This window comes from Anser cygnoides, chromosome 1 (assembly GCF_040182565.1).
Source record: "Anser cygnoides isolate HZ-2024a breed goose chromosome 1, Taihu_goose_T2T_genome, whole genome shotgun sequence".
NCBI lineage: Eukaryota > Metazoa > Chordata > Aves > Anseriformes > Anatidae > Anser > Anser cygnoides.
This window is the reverse complement of record NC_089873.1, coordinates 46,902,923-46,926,084: the sequence shown is the minus strand read 5'-3', so window position 1 is coordinate 46,926,084 and position 23,162 is coordinate 46,902,923. Positions and strand designations below refer to the sequence as shown.

At 38.9% G+C, this 23,162-nt stretch overlaps 1 protein-coding gene across 11 annotated transcripts in view; it reads right to left on the bottom strand.

Annotated features, from left to right (window-relative positions):
* The window catches only part of ANKS1B (ankyrin repeat and sterile alpha motif domain containing 1B), a 441,289-nt gene that overhangs the window by 65,747 nt on the left and 352,380 nt on the right, over window positions 1-23,162 (bottom strand). The window contains exon 1 of one of the 11 annotated variants that reach the window (XM_066994518.1): window positions 19,015-22,809. The exons of the other annotated variants lie outside the window; for them this stretch is intronic. The gene's annotated coding sequence lies outside the window, so the exon portion shown is untranslated. Of the gene's footprint in view, window positions 1-19,014; window positions 22,810-23,162 lie in introns of those variants that run through there. 11 annotated transcript variants of the gene reach the window in all.

Below are 23,162 nucleotides of genomic sequence, written 5' to 3'. Positions count from 1 at the left end.
AACAGTTCCTTCTCCAAGTTCCTTTTCCCCTTTCAGCTTTGTTCCAGGTCTCCTTTATTTATTAACTGACTCCCACCCAGCTCAGCAATTTAATCTGCATTTGCAACCATATCACCACCTCATCTACTGACTACTATGGAGGCAACAGGGAGAAACAGCAACAAAAGTACAAGCAAAACCTGCTGACCAAGGAGTAAAGAGCCTGGGGAAAAATGAAAAGGAAGCTGTAAAATCAGATGTGATTTAAAGGCATCTGCTCTTCACTCCAAGCAGTGAAATAACCATGCAATAAACATTTTGAATGTATGTTTAATTTCCATTTTATATGTCATTTATGGTATAACCACCCAAGTGGTTCAGCTTGCAGCAAGAGACAGCCTCATTCTTCAGCAGTCTCTGTCCTTATTTTGCACCTCTAGAATACCGTTGAAATGAAGAGAACAAACACCCACATACATTTCTATTCTTTCGTAGTCTGTACAGTGCGTCTTCTGCACAAGTGGTGCTGCTGGGACCACTGCAACCAGCTCCCCTCCCCAGCTGCGGCCTGTGATGGCTTAGAGCACTACCTGGCACAAAATGATTGCTTAATTCTCTACTGAGATGAGCTATATAGAGAAAATGTTTTACCAACATGAAGCATTTTGCAGAACGGCTGTTCGAGAATGTTTCAAATAAATAAGTGTTGTGCACATGCTCAAAATTTTGGCTCCTGCTGAGGATTTTATTTTATTTTTTAAATTGTCGTTTATTTTATTTTTTAAATTGCTAAAGTTTAAATTTTTAGCTACGTAAAATCTTATGAAATCTCTTCACTAGAACACTAGGATACAATTTTTGTATTGTCTAAATTGCAAATTATTACAGTGTCATGATGTAAAAAATACTTAGCAAATATCAAAATTTACTTCTGTACATTATTATTTTGCTAACAAATTTTCTAAGCCCCCAGGAATTGCCATATATGTTAAAATCATCCAGGGTCAGCTTTATCAATGTATGAGCTTCAGTGGTTCAGAATTTTACATTTAAATTTTTTTTTTTTTTTCAGAAAACATGGCATGTGTTTGTATCAGCAAGTTTCACCCGTCATTATCCATCTCCCTCCTACACCTTTCTAGTATAAAAACCCCTTCTGCTTGCTGACAGAATACTAATTTGGCTTCATTTAAATGCTAAAGCTGCATAGTCCAGCTATCTCATTTAAAATATGTGTAAAGCTGTGAAACAATTGACAAGCACAATGAAGTGTGTCTACTGTAAGATCTGCATGAAATTATTTTTCAATAGACACTGAAAAGTCAAAAGCCAACACTAGCCATTTTTTTTCCCTACATGCATCACCTAAAATCAGAGAAGGGAAAAAAGTAATATTTACTTAGCAGCTCACCACTTTATAACACCTGTTAAAATTAAAGGCCGGGTGATATACCCACAGAATACAGCTTCTATTCATGTGATGACACTCATTCTTGTAACTACAACCACATTTTTATTCCATATGTTTAATAATAAAGTATGCATTAAGAACACCTATATCAAACATAAACCGAGGGCAATTGGAATTTCCATGTATGAATAGTACAAGTGAACTAAATACGGAGAGCTCTATGGACAAGACCTGGGCTGGTATCCCTCAGCAGTACCATCCAGTGAACTCTGCTGAGAGGTCCAAACTGCTGTCCTCAGGAAGGTGTAGTGTTATGGCATAAAACAGAGAGCATAGCGTAACCTGAATGGGCATAATCCATTGACTTGATTCCAAATACTTGGCATGCAAGTGTACGGAAACGTGTAAGTGGAGTTTAAACACACACACACCTTTATATAAAGATGTGTGACATATTTATTCTGTTCATCCATGCACATGTGAATAGAAAGCAAGAAATAAAAATGTGCAAGGGAGCCCTTACACCGCTGCAGAAAATCACAACACGTCTGAAAAGACAGTGACTGCCAAGGCCAGAACTTGATCAGCATCAAACTACTCCATACTAGAGAAAATTGGGAGCAGAGTCTCATATTTCTGAGATGCTTAACTGAAGAATTACTCATTCAGATTTGCTCACAGAAGCTCATATGGTCTATAGCAAGTTCAAAATAAGACAGGTTATTCCCTCCCCTTCCCACCTTCCCCCACTTAGTGAAAATGTAGACACAAGCGAGTGTGCTAAAAATTTCCTCACAACAGTACAGAAGATACATGGACAAGTGAATGATAGAAAAACCTATTGAACTTTACAATGGAATAGGATGGGAAAAAAGCAACTGTTTTTTCTCTTTAAACTCTATAATTCCTGAAAGGTTAAAAAAGAAAAACAACAACAACAACAAAAGACAGAGATTTACCAGTAGAAGAGTCACTAATAAAAATAATTAGTTTCAGAGAGTAAACATAACTTTTGTTGTGCAGATTACAAGACAATAACTGTCATTGGAAACCTCTGTATTTCTAGATAGAAACTAAACCTCATTTACAGTTCAGTATTTTAAAGAAATAAAAACATGGAAGACCTGATTGTAGTTCGAAAACTGCTTTGTGCAACAAGACTAATGCAGGACTGAGTTAAAGAGCTGACCCATATACAGAAAAATAGAATCTAAAATTAAACAGGAAAATGTACATCATTATTTTAACTTAGCTCAGAGTTACACAGCTAAATCTCTGTGCAGCAAACTGAAAAGTTATCTGTGCATTGCAGATTATTATGTGCTCACTGAACACACAACATTTAAATCATTTTTGCTGTTAGTATTGAATTTTTCATGCATTTTAAAGTTGGATAAATGGTTAGGAAAATAATTCAATAGGTCAGCCATTTCATTAACTTTAATATTAAACAACAAAATCATCCAAGCAGAATAATTATTATTATACTTTTTTTTTTGCCTGTGGACCTATGTACTTGTTCAGGGCAGCAGAACCCACTGAGAAACCTTCCCAGCATGCCAAAAGTACCACAGTGCAAGAAATCTGGGGCTGCGTAACTTATGTTCCCCATTGAAATTGTGTTTAGTTCCCACCTAACACTTTACCTTTTAGCTAGATTTGCACATTTGTTCTCAGGCCAAGGCTCCTTGCTCCCAAAGGCTAAGATATGCCTTGCTTTGCTTTAATTTCTGAATGTACACTGAATATCAGCTTAACACAGTTTAATAAATTATCAAGAATACTTATGTTAGGACTTTGACAGTATCTAAAATATTTTGCACAAGGTTATAAATTACCTGCCTGCAAAGATCTAATGCCACTAAAAGTCTCTGTCAAATGTTTCCTGTTGTTAACAAAGGTGACATCCTGGTTTTCTTGATGTTAATGGCAAAATACCACCAACTGCAATGAAGACAGTGTCTCACTTAGAGATGCTGTATTCCAATAAAATAAGGATTACAGTGCTTTGCAGAACTGAAAAGATGTGTACAGTTAAAATGAATGCTAGAATGAAAGCTGACTGTGTAAAAATACTATTTTCTTATTCAACAATCCTACCCTACAAACACATTCAGTCATATAGCTGCTTATACTTCTAGCTATGTACTTATAGCATACTTAATTTCATTTCAATTTCAGAGGTGCACATTATGGTTAGAACAAGCAGATCTGGATTATACTGTTTCACACTACTGTGATTTCATCGTTAGTCTCACCAAAGTCTATCTTCCTCTCAAAGCCACAACCTCTTGAATATCAGCAATATTAATTGGGGAAGAAAATCCCATAACTGCAGCAGAAGCTTTTAATTATCATACAGGAGAAGGAAAGAGAAGCAAAAAACCCGACACATCCTAATTTTTCTGTAATATCTGAAGCTCTGAGTTTGACTAGCTTCTAATCATTTATAAAATTGTAAGAGACAGATGAATTTTAAAATTCTACTTACAGTAACAATCTGCCACAAGCTGGAGCACCCCTACTGAAAATACTGCTCACAGAAACTTTAATATTATGTAAAAGAGAAAGATGGTCTTTCAGATACCAGCTTAGACTTGCAGTCAGTATGCCTGCTGTACCTAAGATAAACCTTTTATTTTCAAACTTGAAAACTTTTACCTTGTGCTCTCTAAGACAAAACGAATATGCCACTTTGCTACCCTTCAATAAATTGTCAGTATTTCACAGCACTGGGTTCTGACTTTCACTTAGGAAGACGGAATTTATAATCTCTCAGGGATGGAAAAAAAAGTTGGACACAACTCAAGTGTAATCAAACCACTAAAAGCAAAAACCTCATGCAAAACTGAATGAGAGAAGTTGTGTGGCAATATTTCTCCCTGGCTGTGCTCCATGAAGGACTGCTGAGACTCACCTGTAAAGGACACTGTTGTTGGCATTAATTCTCTCCTCCTCGCCCACTGATGTATTGTGCAAAACTGAGGCAGACTTGAGACAAGCTGAGGGTGACCTGCAGTTTTAATATCTCTCCTTCCGCTAGACCCTACAGGAACCTCTCCTTGGCTGTTGGGATCAGTGGTTAGCAAGAGCCACAGATCAACTCACCCCAGTCATGACATTAGTCATATAGTAGTATAGGACAAAGATGATAGCTACTTTTACTAAAAGCCACTCTTGATCCTGTAATATTGTCAACTCCTTACCTCTAGCCTGTTTTGTAAACACACACGTTTTACTACAACAGGGACGGGAGTTGGGTATACCCAATTTTGTAAGATTTGTCCTTGCATCTCAGGCATCCAGGATTTCTGTTGCTCTATGGCAAAGTATGAGAGAAGACACAGCCCAGCAAGATGAAAAGCAAAAGGGCTGTAAACTGAACATCAAATGAGTTTGATCCCTGCTTGCTCTGGCTCCAAAGTACATGTGCTCAGATGTGGCCTCCTGCTTCACTAGATAAATAAGTATTGAGTTTAGCAATGTGATTTAAAAAGAAAATTATATGACACAGTATGTTTTATTTCACAGCATGGTAAAAAATGATTAAAGAAATGTGAAGAAGAGTAAAAGACTTGCTCTTTTAGCTTTACTTTCACATACAGTAATATAACAGAACCACTCTGATATGCCGCTGTATGCACCACTTCTATGCCTATTATCCATCTTAGAAAAAATGAAATCTAGACCTACACATTTTACCTTAGAGCAGCAGCACAGGTTTCGTAGAATGAAAGCTTATGAATGGTAAAACAGGAATTTTGCACAGTGAAAACACAGTCCAAGCTTGGGGGTCTATTCTCCTCTTACTGCTTTTATATACTTCCAGTATTCAAGAAAATTATGTAGAAGCATTAAAAGTAGGATAGACTCCTGTGAAATGACCTCACAAATGAAATTAAGAGAGGGAGAGAGCAGTGAATAACTGAATCCCTTGAGCTAGAAGAATGTCATGCTGGAGTGCTGCGGGAGGATATAAAATCTGTGCTACTGTGCACCCACTTTTCAGTGAACCTGTGTAACTTATGAACCTGACAGCAATGCCATACCTACCTACAGGCTCTTCCTATCCTCCCTCCCATACCGTCAGCATGCTTCCACTAAGAACTGCCAAGGAGACTGACACAATGAAAATGCAGTGGTTTGGCTGCCTTTCAACCTTCTATATACCCTGGAGACAGAAGGATTACTTATTATTAGCAATTATGAAATTTAATCCACTATACTACATTGCATATGATCAAGCTTTATTATACTCTAGTGAGTCTTACCATAGTATAAACATCAGATTATAAACCTATTTTTTTAATGTATTGATTTTAATTTTATATAGAGTCAACTTTCTCTGTTGCAATGTGCTCACTTCATTCTGTAATGCTGATAGAGCATGGCCCTTGAGTCATTGAACAGCACTGGCACATGTTTCTACAGGTGCACAGGAGAAAAAAAAACTGATTTCTCTTCCATATTTTCTTCTTAACAAAGGAAAACCTGAAACGTGTGGATTAACTGATAATTAGGGCTATGGATGAAACCTGAAATACTAACAGGAGTGAAACCACATCTCCAAAATCCTAATTCCATTCACAAAATCATTCTGGCCTTCCATGCTGTATCCCCACAATCAGAGTGGAAGAAATAAGTAAGAGCCATAAGAAATGTCCACCCTGGGTGCAGTTTGGCCAGCCACTATTAGATTTGGTTCACAGTTTTCACTCTCTGCCACCTTAAAAAACAGATATTTTGCACTGTTTTCTTATACTGGTCTTTGTTCTCATAAACTATGATACTTAAGAAAATCATAACACTCTTTCTCATGGACCACTACTTTAAGAGAAACACGATCATAACTATCTAAGTGATATTGCACTTGCTGACTACAAGGGAAAAAAACCACCACCTTTAAAAGAATATGTACTCTTTGCTCAGTCAAGGATTACCATACCCTAATCCTTGTTAAACAGTAAAATATTTGATTAGAAAGAGAAAAAAGAGCAAAAGTAATTTTCAAGGTAATCATTTGTACATATTGCTCCACTCTGTCTCTTTCCATCATGGGTGGAAGCTGTATTTGTCTGACTGCTTTCCCCACCTACTAAACAGCAATTCGTACACTGAGGAGCCCTTTTCCACAAACTGTAACACTCTGTTCTGCAGCATAGGCTTTTCCCCCAGGGAGAAACCGTGAGTGCTGGGCACTCGTGACCCTCATCAGTCACATCGCGCTACTGGAAGGCACTTAGTGCCGCGAGGAGCATGCTACGAGAAGCTATATGCAACTGTGCTAGTGCTTTTACTTGAGCCACTCATCGTACAGTGACTTTGAAGAGGCACCTGGTGACTGACATGTTCCACCAGGAACATAAGCAAAGGTGCAGTGTGGATGGATTTGCAATGAATATCTACACAATCCTTCCCTTGCCCCAGACCACAACTCTGTACCTTCCTCCTCTGTATTATCTCCAGCTTCCCTAATCCTTATAGTAATTTCAGCATCCCACCATGGCTTTACCGCTCCTTACCTCCAGTTTTTCTCAACCCCAGCACTGTGAGGAAGATTTTAAAAGGGTTCTCTCTACCCCACATGGGAGTTGGAGAAACTTAATACTTTTGAAATCAATCATTCTTCCAGTTAAATGGCCTACCGGTTCAGAAGTTCAAAAGGCTGACAGCACAAATGCAAAAAATTACTTCCTTAAGTTAAAAAGCATTCCCCCAAATTAAAGTTTAGATGAGTAAATCAGTGATGAAAAATTACAAAATACATTGGTTTTAATAATCATTATAGCCCAGAGCAAGAACTTCAAATGTTTCTTACATAACTGCATACAGAATAACCACAGCTATTTAATCAAATTTCACCTAAAAAAAAATAAGAATAAAAGGGATATGATACTCTTAATACTGTTTTGCTTTCTAAAACCAGAAAAGATAAAGCACCCCAAATTTAGACTCAGCTCAGTACTTCAGTAATGATAAACACAAAGCAGTGAAACAAACCTAGGCTGTGCTTCGTGTCTACAGAATGACATGACATTCATGTGGAATGAATGTCATTCTACGCTCATGACAGAGAAGTGATTAATTAAGCAACGATCCTAAGTGATTTCTCTTACCTGAGTATGCACAACCCCAATTCCCACACACTACTCATTTGACTGAGATTGGAAGAAGAGATCTGCTACTTAGGACTAGCAAGCATCAGGTTGGTCAAAGTTTAAAATGTACCAATATAATCATATTAAAGCATTGCAAAATTAGAAATAATAATTTTTATCAAAATAGCCATACAGAAAATCTACCATTCAGGGAAGAACGAAGTAGTGAACCTGACTGTTCAAATAACAAAAACATCAGGAAGGCAAACGTCCTCTGTCAGGGAAGCTCATTATTTTAATTTAATTTTAATGGGGAATTTTAAGTAGCAGTGAAATGAATTACACAAAGCTTACTAAATCTTAGGAGTTAAGGGAGTCCTATAGTCCAGGTTAGGATGCCTTTATGTGATGATAATGATCCAATAACTCTTTAGATGCTCCCACTGCTGAGATAAAGCATCCAGGACAGCTGCACACCGAGAACCCACCAGCTGCATCTTTGCTCTGGCATGTGAGGTGAAACTTATGGAAGTGAAGATGAGGGTAAACAGACAGGTAACAACCAACTCTGGATGCACAAGCTTCCTTCATATACCAATTTCACTTCACAGTACATGAAACATTAAAACTTCAAAAATTTTAAAAAATCCTATAAATTGAAGACAATAGGAACCAGATACCATTGTATATTCTGAAAACTTTATCCTGCAATGGTTCTAAATACCTTCCCCTTTTCATGATTCACAGAAGAGTGCCATCCTCATGTGTCCTTTTGACTCATGCTGAAGCCTAATTACTTTTTTTTTTTTATTGCTGCACCCATTTTGTCTCATCTGTCCTTTGTTTTCCTTTTATTTGTTTTAATCTTCTAGATTTACAGATATAGCTTTCTAACTTTTATTCTCTTTTAACTCTCTTGTGCTGTCGTTCTTTCTTTTCTGTGACTTTTCAGGAATCCAAACACTGTGAAAGTGTCATTTTGCCTCCTTTTATTTAATCTGCCCATTTATTCCACTGAAATGAAAACCAAAGGAGCAGGAATACTTTAGTTAAGATACTGCCCAAGCCTGCAGCTATTTACTTATGAACTAATTATATGAATGACTGTGTTAGAAGTCATTAGAGGTCTAAGGGAAAATGTCATGTAGGTTATAATATAAAAACTGGAAATAACAGCTGGTTTTCAAGCAGCAGTGTAATACACTATCCACAGCTGCAAATCCCTGTTAGCACAGGTGTTGAGGCACCACAGAGATCAACTTTGCCATCTGCACTGCCCTGTTTTTGTCTGCCTATCACCCATGGCTTGTAGGCTAACCTTTCTCTCCATCACACATTGATAAACACCACTTAAATTCTGTTTAAATAAAGATGGATCTTGCTTTGGAAAAACAAACAAACAAATAAAAAAAACACGCAACAAAAGCACAACAAACCACCACCACCAAACCTGAATGATCAGGACTACACATAATAGACTTTTGAAAAATAAATCCACCAGGATAAGAAAATCAGCATGAGGAATAACTCCTTAGAGGAGGTGAACTGTAGCCTTTTGGAGCTCTGTGCGAATGTCTGAGAACCAAGTTCATACCCCAACAGGTGAGCTTATGGGTTAAAAACGATCAATGTGGGGAAAAGGTCAATGTTTGCTCTAAAAATAGCAGAATTATACATGTGATGTATTATTAAATTTCAAGTCTTTGTGAGGAGGAAAGTTGGGGCAAAAATTCAGGCAAGATAGATTTGAATAAATCTAAAACTAAAACTATGCTCAGTTATTCTATATGCAGTAACTTGGCTAATGCCAAAGAAAACTTTCTTCTCTTAAGTCACTGGCTCCCATCATCTGGAAAGAACAACTGTTCCTCTTTAACGAACTGCAGAAATCCTGCTCCCTGCATTCAAGCATAGTCTTCCAGGACCCACGAACTGCAGCAAGACCTGGTTAATACATGATATGTAAAAGACAGGAGGTTTGAAGAGCAGGGTGAAAGTGTTACCTGGCTGGACTGAATAAGAATAACCTGACCGAAGAGGTGCATCAAGATGATGAGGAATCCACCTGGACTGTATATGCTTCCCTCTCCCAAACACCAGCAAAACGAAAAAAATGAACTGCAGTGACATCTTTGGCCACGGATGACAAAGCATCCAGCACCACCTAGCCAGTCACTGTGCCAGAAGTGGAAGCAGGTGGCACTAGCATTTGCCCTGAAGGCAACTCTGACCATTCTGAATTTCCAGACTTGTGTGAGGAAGGAGGAGGTAGAGTGGCCTGCAGACCACCTGCCAGTCTTCTTGGAGGCAGAAGCGAGATGGCAGCCTGCCACTGGGACTGAGCCAACTTCTGCCCTGGTGACTGACAGGTTTGGTCTTGATCCCTGGAGGAAAACGTATTGTTGCTGGAAAAGCAAGCCCGTCTGTGAAAGGCCAAAAAAAAGTATGAATGGACAATTTAGGGAAATAACTTCTTATAAATCCCCCTTTTTCATTAACACTTTACTTCCTCTTTTTTATTTTTTTATTTTTTTATTTTTTATTGTTAAAATAACTCATTTTAAGACTACTAAATAAATAGTGCTGATTCTGTTGTTTCACTAAATAACTGGACATTCTCAGTAATTAAGCAGCTTTTCTACACAGAGCAGAAGGAAATATTCTAATGTATCGACTATATTTTTCCATGGCACAGAGCACATAAAAATAGGCAATTTCAATAACCATTATTACTGCTACAGTATATATTAATACATTTTGTATAAATCATTGCCTCTACTGTCAACTCTGCTACTGCTCCTGCAAATAAAGCGATACCTTGTTACCTAGCAACTGAGCAAGTCGCTGCTACACTGCAAAAAAAAAAAAAAAAGGAAAAAAAAAACGAAATATATGTATTTATATATCCTCTTGGTTTCACGTTGAGAGAACATCCATAAAGAACAAAGAATAATCCACTTAAATGCCCTGAAATTCAATATTTAAATAAAATATTTTATCCTCTGCATTCCCTAAGTATCCTCAGAAGCTGGGTCTAAATTAAACATGCATTACATATCACTGACAATACAATGTTCTTGCTATGCATTTCTTGGAATATTTTATTAGTGCATATATATGTACACAGACATTACATATATAAGTCATGGCATACACTTAATGCTACTTCTGATCTGTATTAGAATAGGAACAGCTATCACAGGGCTTTCTTTAAAGTCTGCTTGCTTATGCTAAATCAGTTCCTTTCCTTTTTAACATAGCAATGCACAGTATTACCTTTGACTGATGCAATGTCTCTTTTTAGGATTCTGTCATTTGTACAAATTTGTCCTTGTGTTTCATACAAAAAGAAAAGCACGCAACCATACGTACTACAAACCTCATCACTTCATTGCTTTATATTTCATGTCAGTTTCTGACAGATCGCCAACACTACCTTGGTCAAAAATGAAAAATGAGAGCTCAGGAGTCCTACTTGTGTGGATGAGCTACTTGTTCTGGGCAACATGCAGATTCTGCAGCAGCCTCTGAACCCTCTGTGTGTGTCTGGCCCACGCTCTACCCTGAGCTGAAGAATGCAGAAGGATTCATGGCCCCATGACCACACAGTATGAAGACATACCCTTCACTACAACAAGGACTGCCAATAAGCTTGTGAAGTAGGGAGAATATGAAGCCATGAAAATTGCTGTCCTGAAGGCCCACAGTTTCATTAGAAGGTAACTGTTTTTGCATTCAATACTAAGTCATTACACTGCCTACAAATCCAATACAAAATACATCTGAAGACAATGCAGGATGGTTTTCCTAAATTTCACTTCAGAGGTAGGAGCCAATCACACATTATTACAGGTAATGAAAAATTACATCATCGTCGATCATTACATCAAATTACATTAAACACAAATAGTGATAGCATGCAAAGCTTTGAATGCTGCTCCTGCTAGCAGCTTATGTAGTAAAAGTGTTCCTGAAACATGTTGTTAAAGTCCTCTTGAGACTTTTTAAAGTCACCTATCTCTTACAACACAAGGATATTGGATTAGTTAATCATAAGACAAAACTATACACTACCTATATCATGCTGTCTCGAACATCTGCTACTGCTGTAATCCTTGCTGATTCATACCAAGAATATACAGAAAATGATAATATGCTTGCACCCAAAGGCTCCTCATTTTGTGTGGCCCTTACCATTATCTCCAAGTGTTAAATACTAGTTCAAAGTCTTCTGCAGCTTGGTTTTGCCCATTTTTGAACATTCTTACAGCCTTTTAACGAATGTGGAACATATAGCAATGGGTGGGTTTCAGTAAAGAGCGAAATACATACACATGGGTGAGGATGATTTATTGGTTAATGTGGCATTCAAAAGCTTCTTTCAATAAAAATTTTAGAAGTTAGGAAAACACTACAACCTATACATCCTACAAGGATAAAGCAAACATCATACCCTACAGGCTTTGTATGATGAAGTCTGTGCATATTGTCTCTCTCTCTCTCTGGAATGCAGTCTTCAGTGACAGATGGCACAACCACTACCTACAGATGGCTCAAACGGGGCTCCATAGCTTTGATAAATACTGCAATCAACTCCTAGGATAGGTATGGTTCAGGCAGCAGAGCAAACACAGGGAATAAATCCCTCAAAAACTTCTTAACTGTAGAATAATCACACACATAGTATTATCCTAAACAGACAGATGAAAGTCCCGGGCTTTTACTGAGCTGACAGAAATTCAAGACTGCTTAAAAAGAGGTCAATAGTTTAGGATGAAAGTGTTTGAAATTAGCCTCAATCAATTTCTTATCTACTTCATCCAGAAAATCATTTCCACTTTCATCATGGACCAAGCATTCCTGGTAAAAGTATTCTTGCTTTCCAGTAGGATTTGTTATACTTTGAAGGAGCAATCAAACCTATCACTGACAGAGTCTTGGTTTGGTTGGTAGAAAACATCCTTGCCTCAGACGGATGATTCACTACAGCGAGCAGAAGTATTTGAATCACTACTACAAGAAAATCAAAACTCATGGACTGATACTGTGGCTATTTGTAGCAGACTAGCATAATCTTTTCTAATCTTCTACAGAAAGCTGGGAATAAGAACAAATGGAGTGACCTTACACAGGAGCATTTGCTTTAGTTGAACAGACATCTCAGAGACCCTGCTCTCTCACTCCCTACTGTTAAAAAGACAGGTAGGGCTTTGCAATGTCTTTTGTGGCAGCGCAGGACTAGTGATGGGCTATGTTTGTTACTTGTCTTCAGCCACTCAAACTTTGTGCCATTTGGGTTAAAGTCTTCTACAAAATGCCATCTACCAGAATGTTCTCATCAACTAAGTGCTGTAGTGCTACAGGTGTGTATGCAGTACAAAACATAGAAGCTCCAGAAATGTTTTGGATAATCAGTTAAAGAATAAGAATATTCCATTTCAAATTGATGTCGGACAGGAAGGATGGTTTCTGACAAAACTAATTCACCCTTTGCTCTTACACTCATACTTTCTGTTAAGTAGATGCATCTTACATATTCATCTTGAACATACATAGGTATAAATATACCTTTCAGATGCATTACAGCAGGTGGACTACACCTCCATTCAGAGTCCTTGGACTGTAAATCAATTCAGATAAGTTCTCCAGCCCAAACCTTCAGCATAATAGAAAACAATATCTTTGCAGAATGCTCACAAGTGGAGCTCTGCGAGTCTTGTTTCCCAAGAAGTAAAACAACCCCATCGCAGTATTAACAGGTAATATGATGTTTCAGAGCAGCCTTACTAAAATCTAAACTAACATATGCCTACTGGATTCTTGTCTGTGGAAGAAGATACCAGAACTCAAATAAATATTGTAATCATTTTAAACCTTGATTACAGTCCAATTACTGGAATATCTAGAATCTCTCCTGCAGGCCTGAAGTTTCTATTCCCTTCTGCCATCACTACTTTTTCCAGAATTCAAACAGACAACAATAAAACTGCCTCTTTTCAACTACTTATGTCTGCAATTTAATGAGCTTTCTGTCCCTAGCGTCCAAGTTTCACTGCCTGAAAATGTACTGTCAAGTTAGAAGGGAGTCCACTTTTTCAGAGCTTCAAGAAGTAGAAAAGCCTGTACAAACATTTTATTGTTTTATTTTGATGAACTACCTCAACTGTTATCGCTTTTCAGATTACAGAAAACCACAACTGACATTTTTCTTTTTGAGGAACTGCTGTGTAGAGAAGGGAGACAGAGATTGCTATGGTGTCAATGTAATTTCTGAATGCATCACACAATCTTTTGTTATATGTCAAAAGCATAAACAAAAACACTCCATGTGTCATAGTCTACAAAAGATATCAGGTTTTATAGCATAATAATGCATGACAGCTCTCTTAATACTTCTGATAATTCAGTAATTATGTAAATACCTCCAAATTTGATTACACAGATTCACAAATGTCATTTAAGTTTGTGAGCCAAACTCAGACTGCTCTATGTGTGAACACAGCAACATGGAAACCGTTAGAGTGAACTTCGCTATGCCAGTTCTCATACTGCTGGACGAGATCCTCTGATCACTGCAGTAATGTGTGACAAAAAGCGATTTGAAGTCACTTTTTCATAGTTATGATCCCCTAATCCTCAGTTTGAGTCTGTAGGACGTGGAGATGCCTCAGGGCTGAGCTAAGCTTCAACCACCCACTCCCTCCCACAAGCATGGAGATCCAGACCATTGTCTCATCCTCTTCAGAAGGGTCCTGTGCTGAGATGGGGAGAGCAGGAATGGGAGGAACGACAGGAAGCTGGATGGTGAGATCTGCCTTGGAGATCATCAGCTGCAGGGATACTCTTCGCACACTCCAGTAAGGTAGCTCCACCTCTCCTTCACCCACAGAGAAGTGCAAAGGCACCATGGCAAAAGCTTAGGACTCGGTCTTTGGAAATGGTAGACATGTTTACTTGCTATTATCACCTCTCCCAGAGAATCTGACTTGTAAGGACTACTACATTCCTAATAAATGCAAGTAATGCTTCAGGAATATTACTAGTTTTTAACTGGCTCCCTCACCCTCTTGGTTACATCATCACTGTATTAGGATCAACATAACAGGGTTTTAACCAGAACTGGTTGTGGTGGCTGAAATAAGATACTCTAAAGAAAAGATTTTTATAAATGTGACACGTCAGCCCCCTAGCAATAGGAGAAACAGCAGATATAGCTTCTGTATAATGCATGAACACAGGATTACTTCCATGAATCAACAGTTTTGCATTAAACTATAAAATCATCATCATATACAGATAACTAAAAGTAAGGATTGTACCTCCAGAGCAATAATGAGATTATGAAGGTCAAATAACAATCCCATTACTTGTGTTACATAACTCAAAATAGGATGCATGTCAATGCAGGAAAATGGAAAGATGACTGCCGTTTTGTATATATTGACTACTTTAATTCAGATTGTTTCTTTTACAGTAATTCTGTTCTAACTACCTTTAGCAAAATAATTTTTCTTACGCAAAGTTCTTATAGCATACAGTAAGAAAGACATTTTCTAAAAAAATTCTGTGCTATGCTCTGCAGATAAAAAGGGGCTGTTATTTCGCAAAATCCCAGCACAGATTAACCAGCCTCAGACACCAAAAAGCAGCAGGCTGGGGAATCTCTTCTTGGTCAAACAAGCCACTACCCTCAGCTACTGTGGGCTGACTCAAACAAGGCATTAGCAAGTCCTAGGGTACAACACATGTATGATGCTGCACCACATCAAGAGTCAGCAGAAAGGGTAGCTTTTCCTTACTTGTCAAAATAATTAGGAAACTATTTCATTAGAAATACAGAAGCTTCACAATTTTCTGTCAACTAGAGCAGTCTTTGGTATATACAACAACAAAGAAAATATCACCTAAATTCAGTCAAGTATTATTTAAATGGGAAAAATGATTATTTGGGGGGCTAGGACTTGCTCTTTACCTTATGCTTTAAATTGTCTTTATTTTTTAATGAATGTTACCAATATTCTGATTGCAGAAGCATTGTCCTGCAGTACTATCCTTAAATATCAAGACCAAAAGATTTCAACAAAATTTTCAACCTAGGAAGGTCACTTGCTTGTAGATATAGTAGAACAAGGCATATTTAATGAAAGATAGTTCAAAAGGGAAAATCAACACTCTACAGCCCAGCTTTCCAAATTAGAATTGCGTAAATTCAGTTTCCTATTTCTACAACCAGCATTTACAGAGATGAATATCAACTATAATAGTGCTTTCTCTAAAGGCATCTCTCCCTTCGAAAATCACATATTGAATTATGAAGTTTAAAGCCTAATTTTTAGGCAACAAAGATTAAAAATACTGGTCTTGAGCTTTCCTGTTCAACATTTCATCTTCTCAGAAACTCTAGCCAATTAACTGGACAATGCAAATGAATCAAGAACTAAATACAATCACACCAAAAGAGGCATCTCTAGAAAGAATCTATAGGGCTTCTATCAGTGTTAGTGCTCCCATACTAGAGATAGCAATAGGGGGATGCTCACTACTTTCAGAGCAGCATTTCAGGAGCTCCCCAAACACTGCTTTACTGCAGTGGTAACCAAACCTACTCTTTCTAAAAATGTTATTGCTTGTCCTTCTTCCCTGTATTCAGGAGGATTACTCCTGACAAAGTACATGGGACACAGTCTTCAGCCTGCATACTCAATGAAATCAACAGCACTATGACACTTTACACCTGCTGAGAACCTTGTTTGTAAACTCTGAGTGCAACCCTTTGGGGTAGATGATGCTTTCCTCTCCTGCCCTATGTACCCTTGTACATATCATCACTGCACAACTACCACTTAGTCCCGTACAGCTCTGTAAAGAATAAAAATGGCTACAGCAAGCCTTAGAGAGGGAGCAGGAATGGGCACAGCAAACGCTAGAGCTGGAATGGATGTATTTAATTCAGGTCAACCCAAAATGGCATCCTGTGGCAGCTGAAGGGTGGTGGTGGTAAGTAATGCTTACGAAATTAACATGATGCGGACACCGCCACACAAGTACTGTGTTGTGACTGCGACTAATGCATGTGCAAAGTATTTGATGGACAAGTGTGGAGCTGTTTGGTGCTGAGATGGTTGGCTGCAGACAACAGTTTAGAAGCACTCAAAAAAACCAACCCAAAAATATTATCAGCAGAACCCAGGTGGAAAATGATAGTTGTCATATTTAGTACTCTTTCTGTGCTTTCATGCTTAAAGTGCAATGCTGCGGTATTCAGACAATATCAAAGATTTATCGCCATTTTGCATGGGAACGTAAAACTCATATGGACAGTCAATTAATTAAATTAATAAGCATTGGGTAAACCCCTAGAAAAATGTGAGCACCACATACTTTCAAACCTGTGAGTACCTGTTACACTTAGTATTTTAACTGTGAGGTTTAAAAAGAAAAAGATAAGGTTCGGAAGTCTCTTTATAAAGTGTCTTCTGTAGAGCCAATCTTTGCTTCCAAGATACCTGAGCTGAGCATAACACAGATTAGGACTGAGACGTACTTGCAAAGGTCTATGAAAAACCTTGATATCTTGTTTCTTGCTAGTGCTAAGAGCAGGAACAACACCATGTTCAGTTTTTAAATAAAAATAACAACTTGCATTCAGTTTTGTAACGGCTTCAGTAAAAATACAAATGAGTCACGTAATACATCCCCTAGGTTTTGATACAGTATTTTTCTGTGTGACAATTCGCTCCAATACCCACTTACCTCTGTGGTGGTTTATAAATATTAGTACAGAATGTTTTAGTTCTATGTATTTTTATCATATAATAATAATGCAGGTGTTTCACAAACCAATTGGGTACTCACTAATAATGAGTTTGCCAGGTGACTGCATGATTAACAAAGTAACACTTTTTCCAGATTTTAGAGTTATATCATATATATATCATACCTGAGAAATAAAAGCATTACAAAGCATGACAATAGTATAACAGCTCTCTGATTATGGGATCTTCAAGTAGATACTTGGACAGTCTTCAGTTACCTTGAATTTTAAGTACATCAACAATTTGCAAACTGACAAATACCCAATATATTTATTTATGCAATAAGTGACATTATCTAAAACTTTATATAACACTATGAAATTGCTATATTATTTCTACAAGCATTTTTTATGAATCTATTTAAAGTGAGAGCTTTCATACCAATTTCATTTGGGCAAGACGAAGCCTAAAAACAGTCAGATGAACATACATTATAGCTGTAAAACGTGTATATTTATAGTTATTCCTTATATCCACATACATTTTAGTATTATATAATAAATCTTGATGATCACTGGAATTGACTTTGCATTTTCCTATATTAGGAATAATTACATCCAACTATTTTTGTGGCTTACCAATTTACCAGTGGTTTTAGTCATTCACGATACCCAAAAATAAAAAGGTATTAAGTGTAATATGGTGTTCTTCACTGCACAGATACATGATAAAGAAATAAATGAGTTTCAGTATAGCCTTGTACAAGAGCCATATATTCTCACTGAAATCTTTGCCAAAGCTTAACTTCAATGTATAAGGAACCTCATATGTGGGTAAGGCATACATGCAAACACCTACCAGCATTGAAGGTCTGACTCCACAGTGCAGTCAAGAAGACCAGTCAACTAAATGAAGACGTTCTATGATCATCCACAGTCAGACAAGCAGAAAAAGTATTTATCACCTTCAAATTTTACTACACTTAAATGTACTAAAAAACTAAATGCTTATTTCCCGCTGCAGAGAAGCACTTTCCGGAAAAAGTACTTCAGAAATTAAACAATGGGCTAAATCTGCTGTCAAAAAGGTAAAACTCCCTGCTGACTTCATTTGTTATTACTGCAGCTACCATTAAATTTACCCTTTTTACATTAGCAAAACTTAAAGTGTTCTAAACAACAATAAAACCTATTTGGATCTTTGCTGACTGCAGGAACCAGGGACAGAAAGAAGAACAAACCAATTATATGTAACAAACCTCATACATATCACCTTGGATTTCCTACACCAAAAAGCTGTAAGAACATAAGCAAAGAGGTACATCATATCTTAACGTGTCCCAGTTCACATTTTCATGTGTTTCTAATAAGAGCAAACTCCAAAGGTAAAGGTCTAGGAGAAAATTCCCCCCTCAAGCTTTGTAAGGCCTTCTTTGCCCACCAGATGCATATTTCTGGCGTTGGTGGTAATCACATAGCATGTGTAGTACATTTAGAAGAACCAGGATGGTTGTAATTACTTAGTTCTCAACTAGCTGAAATTGGTTTTCCCAAAGGAAAACCGCATGTTTTGGTAGTTTAGCAAGGGAACACACAAGTCTTGAAAATGAGCCAAACATCTACATGGGGAAAAAATTCCAAATCTGAACCATCTATGAAGTGAAAATGCCCCAGTGTTGAACACCAATTTATAATATTGAACAAGAGCCATCAAGCAACAGACAAGCCAGAGACTTTAGAAGATCTTCAGAGCTACTGTCCTTGCTCATTACCTCTTTCCTGAATCAAGCTGTGTTTCAGCCATTTGACTTTAACTTGATCTCAGTTCTCATATATTGGCATCTGAGTCCTACTGAAAAGGAGACAAAGGCCCAGGTATCATCATTTCGCTGTAACACAGCAGCCTCAATGTTCCTGCAATTTCTCTAGAGGTATCACAAAGACAGTCCATTGTGAAAACCCACAGGAATGGGGCAGACAAGGACTATGAAGACATTGGTTGACTTTAAGAATGGCATTGCAGAGCTCTCCAAGATGCTCCTCAGTCAACTGAGTTAGAAATAACCCACTACTAGGAGGCTGACAGTGGTAACTAAGGAATGGAGGAACACCAGAGGTGGTCCTGGTTTTTCCCTTTGTGCTTAGAATACTTCCAGTTCTGACAATAAGAACAGCTTCCACTCCCTGGTCCATGAGGTCTGAGAGAACTTCTCATCTCAGAATCACTGTTCTTCTTCCAAGGAAGAGAGGCTAGCTCTCAAGCACTTTACGTTTGGCTAATGATTGGTTAACACTAGCATCATCATTCCCTTACGCTAGGCACAATGATTGTTATCTGCAGCTCACATGAATTTGGGCACACATACCCACTGCAATATTGCAAGACACTTCACTTTAGAGAAACTCGTGGGGGGTGATGAATGTCAATGAGATTGTTTCCTTTCTTTTACACTATGCTCAAGCTGATGAGAATGAATCAAACACAAATTATTATATATATATTTTTTTGAAATAAAAAAAATATATCTTTGGAGAGGAAAAAACGTTTCCTAGTTGAAGGACCTTCAGAAAAAATGCATTGCTCCAGAGTATGTAAACAGAATGGCAGGAAAAAAACCAGGTATCTCCTCATCTTCTTCCAGAGAAATATCTGGCCCTATGCAAAAGCAACATGACCACTGAAATTCCCCCAGCGACTCTGCATAATCTCTACATGTAATCCATAAACCAAAATGACCTCCGAGAGGTCAAGGTTCAAATAAAAGAGCAGATGCATAGTTTATAGAAATAAACTGTTGAGAATAAGGTATGTGAAGATTTTGAATACATGAAGATTTTTGAATCTCAGTGCTCACGATACTTGTTAACATGCTCAAGCGCTACAGATATTATCACATTTCCTAGCTTCTCTCCTCAAAGGAAAAAAATATACTGAAAGTGTACGGATAGAGACTGCAGTCAAACTATGACAGAAATGTTTTTCCTAGCTTGATTACCTTGTCAAAGCCAGGTTTATCTAGATCATGACCCTTTCATACTAGGAACCAAGACTACTGTCTTGGAGACAAGCTGGCATAGTTGGCACATGGACTAAAAGATCAAACACAAGCAGTCCTCTGCTATTGCCTGCACAAAAGGAAAAAAAAAATACATTGGATTGTAAAGAGTGCCAGGCTGGTACAATTTTCTGAAGGTGTTATTCTCTAGAATTTGACTGTGATTTCTTAAAAATAAGCTTGTAGCTCATATAACTGTGAAAATAACATTGAAAATGTGAACTAGCGTAAACCAACATTTTCCCAAATGTGCAAACAATTGCAAATCATACCTCTCTGTGTAAAAATTGGCCAGTTCATCAAGACCATTGCTAATTTGGAAGACTAATATAAATTTTCAACATTTAGCAAGCAAAGCATTGTGATAATAGGATCGCCAAGAAAAAGGTCCAGTTCTATGAACGTAACTTTGTCTTGCTTAGCATCTGACAAACAAATACAGACTGGACCAAGAATTATACCATTCACTCATTTCTGTTTTAACTTCCAGTCTGCATGCAGAGTAAAAACTCAGGACCAAGGGCCAAGAGATCTTAAATCCAACGTTTGGCAGTTTCTCAGTCTACTCAATGCAAGGTGGAAGTCTCCTATTATTCATTATGCCTATCACTAACACTTAATGAATAAATACAAAGATCCTTACCAAAACGCCAGACGTTCATTCAACAAGAAAGCAAAATCTGTATCCTCCCTGTTATTGGAAATAAAATAAGCATTGCCAACACGGAATTCTGACCACTTCCACTTTAAAATATATCTTATTCTCAAAATGCAAGGCAAATAATGTCTGACCTGGGTCACGGCTCCTTCTTCAAGTTCCTCAGTAGTGAAACTCTTACCGAGAGTCAATCTGCCTTAGTTTCTGCTAAGTTCGCTGCAGCCTTCACAGACAGTATCTTCATTGACAGCTCTGTTCCTAATTTTCCCATCTTCTACCCTCCCTTTTTAACTCCATGTGCCCAATTCCACATAGATATGTTGTTTTCCCCTCTGCAGAAAAATGTGCTAAAAGAAAAAGCATCGAGCCCTTAGCTTTGTAAATTTATTTCAGGGTACTGCATTTAAAAGCCTTATAAATAGAATGAATAGGCATAGTGTATTTTAATTTGCCTTCTTACTAGGTACATTTCTCTCTACCCACCTCTCACATCTCCTTTCTCTGAAGAATAAAATAAAGAAGTTCACCTTTACTACAAAAAGCAGAGTTTACTTTGAATACATCAGCGAATTCTTGCAATTTTAACCTGTCAACCACTTGCACAAATCCTTGAAATAGAACTTCTCAGGTGTGCAAGGTCAGAAGGGTCTCCGAGTGACCACATGAGCGCAGCTGCTATTACTTATGTACACATATTAATAGAAGAACAGAGCTCTTAGCGAACAAATGTTGCTAGACCAAAATTCATCAGTTAAAATCCCTTACTCTCCATGCTTTTCATTGTGTTATGGAGATTTTTAGGATGCTATCGGAACGAAGTTTTAGCCCATCACAGTAATTACCACGCTGCAGGATCAAGGTTTCCTACCTGGCAAACAAGTATCAACTTTACATGAATACTTATAACCTGTATTCGTACTTATTTATGATAAAGCCCCTATTATCATGCAACTGGATCTTATTCCATTGCCTTTTTCTTTCTTTTTCTTTCTTTCTTTCTTTCTTTCTTTCTTTCTTTCTTTCTTTCTTTCTTTCTTTCTTTCTTTCTTTCTTTCTTTCTTTCTTTTTTCTTTCTTTCTTTCTTTCTTCTTTTTTTTTTTTTAAAGCAGGTTATTATATTTTACATTTTGGCATATACAGAAGATGACAGCTTGATTCTTAATGCGTATTTGAACAAGTTACTATCTGTCACGTCGGGGTCTGCTTCACCACTACTCTGTGGCTCACTAGGGGAAGAAGTTAAGATGCTCTCTACGGAATCGCTGCGATGCACCACGCCAGTGATCCCGCTGCAGACGGACACCGGAGTTTTCCTCATTACCGCCGGTGCTGCCGAGGACGGCCTGGAGCACACCTTGATTTCGTGCATGTGGGCACACACCACCACTGATCCCAGCGAGAGCGGGAGGCATTTTGCAAGGCACTTGGCAACACGCCTTAGCCCACATGTTAAAAAGCCTGTCGAAAAGCCTTCCTGCACGTGTGCGGTAAACTGCGTGCCAAACGAAACTGTCAGGTACGGCTTCTGCCTCTCCTAATACCGGCGGCGCCTTCTCGCCGTACGGTCCAACAACTGTCCGCAAAGATGCGCTGCTCCAACGCGAGCCTCCCGAGACACCGCCGCGCGAACCACGACCCCGCACACTTCTGCTTTGCATCCCCCCCTTATTCTCCTTTTATTTGTATTTTTGGGTGGCCGACCGCAGCGCTCCGCTCCGCTCCGGCCCCTCAGCCAGCCCGCAGGACCGGCCGCGGTGCCGCGAAGCCGACACCTCGCCCGGGACAAGTTTCGGACGGCGGGGCGCGGGCGAGTTGCAGAGCCCCGGAGCACCGGGCGGTCCCGACGCGCCCCCCTACCCCCTTCACCCCCCTCCCCGGACCCCGCTCGCCGCCCTCCGGCTCCCCCCCGCCGCCCACCGGCGCTGAGCGCGGCTCGGGAGGAGGGAGCCCACCGGGGCTGCCTCCATCCCCAGCCCCGAGCACCAGCGGGAGGCCGAAACTCCGCCGGCCCCGCCGCCCGCCCCGGGAGCGCGGAGCCCCGCAGCGCCGCCGGCCGGGAGCCGCCACCGCCGCCGCCCGCCCCGGCGCCGGCGGAGGGGGCACCGGCGAGGCCGGGGCTGACATAATCCTGCGAAACCGGCAGCCGCAGCCTCCCGCCCCCACACCCGGGGGTCCGCTGCCGGCGATCCGCCGCCCCCCGGGGGGA